A 5,497-nucleotide genomic window follows, 5' to 3' on the forward strand; every position below is an offset into this window, starting at 1 on the left:
AATACAGCACTTCATGATTCCTTTACCCTGTTGTCGATAATATGTTAAAGTTAAGAAGGTTTCGGCAAGGACGGTAGCGATTGGATTGATATTATGCTTTTCCACTGCCTAAAACAGCTCCACCACATTTTGAGTTACAATTTCCAGAGGCCTAGGAAACAAGATCAACCCATAAATACTCAGAGCTAGCATTGGCAAAGCCATCTCCCATTTTCCATTATGAATATGTTGATCTAGATTCTTCTTAATATAGTTCCAGGGCCACCCATGAGAATTGCCTTTGACAGTTTCTTTTGCTTTGGCTTCCTCTACTGGGACTCCTATTATGTGAGAAAACTGCTTCCATGTCTGCCTATAATCAAGATGAAGATAAATACGAATTTAAGCCATATAAGGAATCTCTAATAATGCCTAATACTCCTTTATTGTTTGTGTTGTATCAATATCATTAAAGGAAAAGACCCTATAACTGGGGTTCCAAGTGGACAGTATAGCTTTTAAAGCAAGAACTTGTACTTTGACTCGTGTCAAGGTGGTAATTTTTCCATACTTTTCTTAAAACTTCGCTTGGGCATGTGCAGGTAGTGATTTTTAACTATTTAGTAGACTGTCAAGGCTGGCCAATCTAACTTCAATCTTGTCAGGATTGAATGGAGGCAATGTTCTATATCCACTTCTCTTGTTTGTAAGGACTCTAAATTGTGAATTAATCTAGACCACTATTGGGCATTTTGTTCTTGCTCTAAAATCTCATCAACTGACTAACTTGAAATTGCCATCTAAAATTTTCTTATTTACCCTTTGCAAACACACAATTTATGGAACCTGTACTAAAGGAAAAGAAATTAGAACATAAAAATATAAATGCATAATTTTGACTAATTTTGAATTATACTATCAAAGACAGTAATTTTTATACATCTGTCAAAGTAGGAAGTTATTTAGACTATTTTAATAGTATGATTTAAAATTACCCTCGTCTTCTAAAGAAAACAAAAAGCTTAAGTATAAATAGAGTAAAAGAAAAGGAAGTACGTCCCTTTTGTCCTAAAATGGGATAATCCTAATATTGGGTGGGTGCTATCTAAATGTATGGTTCTACCTTTAGGGGTAGCTTACTAGAGCTCTTGACTAGCCTGATGGTTTAGCTCAGGGTCTAGCCTTCTAAAGTTTAAAGGTCCCCAAATTGTCCCTACTATGAACAGTAGAACCCCATTCTATTACCATGATACTAACAGGAAAATCCATGGTTATCATAATAAATGAAACAGGTTCCAATCTGAGTAGAAGTCCTCATGGATAATAACGAGGTAGAACCCACGGGTGCCGCTACACGACTCCCTCTTACTTACTAGAGGGTAAGAAAGCCCGAGTATAGGGCTGTAATGTATGAGGACATTGTGTAAGTGTTAAGTGTGTAAAGGGACATATCTACCTCTTCCTTATTTAGGGGAATTTAAATGATGCTTACTACAAAACAAGTCAAATAATTAAAATAATCAAAAAGTAAAAAAGAATAGTGATAATTTAAATGTTAAGGCCTTCAATTTCGTAAGTTAAACCCATAATTATCGATTTTAATTTATGAGAGCACAAGACTAAATTTACTTTTGGACCTCTAAACCTAGGTTAATTCTTTGGTCTCCAGTGGAGTCGCCAAGCTGTCGTAAGGGTTTTGCGGTCGCTGAATTATTCTCACCGAAGTGGGAAAGTGAGGAGTCGCCACTTTAATTTTAAGAAAAATTAAAGAAAACCATTTATTATTTTTTTGTTTAAAAAAAAATTGTAAAGCCACTTCTAAAACTGAGATTCTAGGTTCAGGGTCCGCATACGTGTGGGGAAGGTATTAGGCACCCTACATTGTCCCTCAATGTAACGATCGGGCTCCAACCACTAGAGGAATTGTCCGCTTTGGCCATAAGCCTCACGATTTTGTCCCATAGGTGGAATGGAGAACTTCCCAGGAGGTCACCCTCCTAGGATTTCTCTCAAGCGAGCACGCTTAACCCTGGAGTTCTTCCAACTCTCCAGGCCATTCCACCAAAAGGTGCCTCTAGTGATTAGTTCCCCCATTTTATATATATCATTACTTTTTGAACCCAAGACCATCTCAGTACTTTGCTGATGTGGGATTTGCCTAAGGGACCTTTCTCCCCCCCTTTCGGGACTCAGCGTCCTCGCTGAGGTTTGCCCCACCATCGCCCAAGAGGACACGCGAGCGGCTCTGATACCAATTGTAACGATCGGGCTCCAACCACTAGAGGAATTGTTTACTTTGGCCATAAGCCTCACGATTTTGTCCCATAGGTGGAATGGAGAACTTCCTAGGAGGTCACCCATCCTAGGATTTCTCTCAAGCGAGCATGCTTAACCCTGGAGTTCTTCCAACTCTCCAGGCCATTCCACCAAAAGGCGCCTCTAGTGATTATTTCCCCCATTTTATATATATCATTACTTTTTGAACCCAAGACCATCTCCGTGCTTTGCCGATGTGGGATTTGCCTAAGGGACCTTTAAGATTAGCATGGCCCCTGCGCAAGGATGACACACACAAATCAAGAAATGGTCCAAAATTTAAAGGTCCCTTAGGCAAATCCTACATCGGCAAAGCACAGAGATGGTTTTAGGTTCAAAAAGTAATAATATATATAAAATGGGGGAACTAATCACTAGAGGCGCCTTTTGGTGGAATGGCCTGGAGAGTTGGAAGAACTCCAGGGTTAAGCGTGCTCACTTGAGAGAAATCCTAGGATGGGCGACCTCCTGGGAAGTTCTCTATTCCACCTATGGGACAAAATCGTGAGGCTTATGGCCAAAGCAGACAATTCCTCTAGTGGTTGCAGCCCAATCGTTACACTCAATGAGGGCAAGTAGATTCAAAAATGTGCTCTTTATAACTTAAGACTGATTATATTAATGGGATTAAAATTACGATGTTAGTTTCCATTATTTATTAAAGGAACGTTTGATATTTCACTATTCTGGATTTCCCAAGAATAGAGTAAGTGGGATGGCCCTAAAATGAGTTGAGGTTGTGTTTATTAAATTTATTATACATAAATGTGTTTTACTAAATTCCTACACCTCATCATTGAGGGTGTGGTGTGTGCAGCGAATATACATGAACCAATACGATTATAGATTTTCATTCCTTTTAATTAGGACTCTAATGCAAAAGGGATGTGCTAATTAAGACTTAGAGAGTTCCCTTCATTAATGAGGACTCTCAATTAATGAAGAAAAGTCCCATCATTGACATAATTAGCTGTAAAACCTCTACCCATATCGTTTCATCTCAAACTATTTAATATTTTGCAACTATAGTATTTCATTTGATTAAGCTGAGCTAAAGGAGGAACTCCCTCTTAATAATATGAGCATTAGGACTCCAAGAATGACTCTCCATTGGGTCCCAATATAAAATTCGGAGTTCTTGGAAAGACTCTCCCGTGAACCGAACATTTAAAAGTATTTGATAAATTTTGCTAAAAATAAGAGTTCATAGGGTTTCTGTGAAAATAAATCAACATCAAGGATTTCAAGAAAAGAACTCTCTCCCAATCTCCCATATTGTGTAAGGAATGAGCTTCTTAATACAGACATAAAACTGAGGGGGTTCAAGGAAAGGACTCTCTCCCAAACTCCTGTGTTTATAATGGATAAGCTTTATAAAAACTTAAATCTGCAGGGGTTTGGGGAAAGGACTTTCTCTCGAACTCCCGTGTTTATAAAAGATGAGCTTTGTAATAGAAACATAAAACTATAGGGATTCAAGGAAAGGACTCTCTCCTGAACTCCCACTAAAAGGATAGGAATATTCAAAAAAAGAATAAACGATTCTATGTGAATATGCTAAATGGCAAATTGCGCGTTACTTTCTTATCTCTTTCTTACTATCCGAACTCTTTTCTTGCTCTCTTCATTTATGATCTCTAATTAGTCACCTGAACTCTCTATATTTACCTAAACTTATACCTGACCTTCTCGCCCTTATCATTTCCGATCACTACCTGAACTCTTTACATTGAGCCGAAGTCATTATGTCAGACCCTTTCACTTTCCTTATTCCTGATCTCTTTAATCAAATCTAAACTCTCCATGTTATCACCTTGTTTTTTACCTCACCCCTCCTATTCGAACTCTTCACTATTCTTCAGAATCTCAAGTAACATTTATACCACTCGAACTCTTATTCTCACACTACTAAAAGTAAAGAGAAGTATACTTTTGAAATGACATATGTGTTACTATAACTGGCAAAAAGTAAAATTTGTGAGATAGACTAATCTAACTCGAATTTTATCTAAAAGTTTGGTGTGATTAAATGTTCTAATAGTTCAGATTCTAGCTTACGTAACAAATACAACCTAATTGTACCCAATCGGAGGAAGGACTATTAGGGCATTTACCTGTAAAGGGCTATGAGGATTACGGGAGGGCTAATGCTGATGTCTTGCGTCCAAATGGGTTTGCTGAGGATGAGCTGACCAAGAGCGCCTTTTGGAATGATGAAAGCGATAGGGGTGGGATCCCAATGACAAACTGAGACTAGACCACCGAGCTGCTGAACAATTCTACTAAAGAAAGGGGCCAAAGTATTAAGACTTCTAGAGTTAAGATTCTTTAGAAAACACATTTCTAAAGTCCCTTTTGCACCAGTGACTCTATATTTCAAGAGGAAGACAAAAACTAGAGATTGAAACTTGAAGATGAAAGCTCAAAGCATGAGGGAAACCTCAAAGACCAAGAACTCAGGACCAAACGATAGATTCAAATCCCCAAAGACCAAGACTCCAAAACTAAAGACCCCTTCTGCAGTGAAGCATTTAGGTATTTATAGGGAATGGGGGTCTTCAAATGAACGATCAGGATTTCAGATGGCGAGGTTGAAGGGTGTAGATTTAGAGGGACCAAATCTAAAGGTCAGGAATTAAAGAGACCAAGAATTAAAGGCTGAGATTTAGCTCAAGACTCATTTGTCCTTTTCTCTCTAATCCAATGGCTGGGGGTTTTGCCTTATAGAATGGATCCAAAGGCTGAGAATGAAAGGTGCTAAATCTATTATTTACTTTAATCTAATGGCCTAAAATTCATCCTTACAAGTGAGATCATTTGTGTGGATTGAGGCATACCAAAATGTTTTAACCACCTCAGATCCAATGGTTCGGGTTCATCCTTACAAATGGGGTGGATGGTGGAGATTGGTTCGTACCGCAAATGCTTTAACCAACTTAGTTCTGATGGTGGCGGAGTTGATCTTGAAAATCAAGGGTCATAGCTGAAAGTAACTCCTGAACTCCTAATTTTTCAAACCTTCCGATCTTTATTGGCCATTTCTTAATCAACCCGATCTCTGTATCTTGTTCCCCTACCCGATCTCTCATTATGGTTGGCAACTTTGAGACCTTCTCGCCTGACCTCTTATACTGACCCTTTCCATGTCCGATCTCTTCTTGCTTCCCTAATCTCTTTTTTACCCATCCTCTATGTCTGGTCT

The 5,497-nt window shown here is 38.6% G+C and overlaps 1 pseudogene; it reads left to right on the forward strand.

The window, feature by feature from the left end:
• Window positions 1-2,514: 2,514 nt before the first annotated feature.
• On the forward strand, window positions 2,515-2,577 carry LOC131175649 (U6 spliceosomal RNA; annotated as a pseudogene).
• The last annotated feature ends 2,920 nt before the right edge of the window (window positions 2,578-5,497 follow it).

This window comes from Hevea brasiliensis, chromosome 17, assembly GCF_030052815.1.
Source record: "Hevea brasiliensis isolate MT/VB/25A 57/8 chromosome 17, ASM3005281v1, whole genome shotgun sequence".
Taxonomy (NCBI): domain Eukaryota; kingdom Viridiplantae; phylum Streptophyta; class Magnoliopsida; order Malpighiales; family Euphorbiaceae; genus Hevea; species Hevea brasiliensis.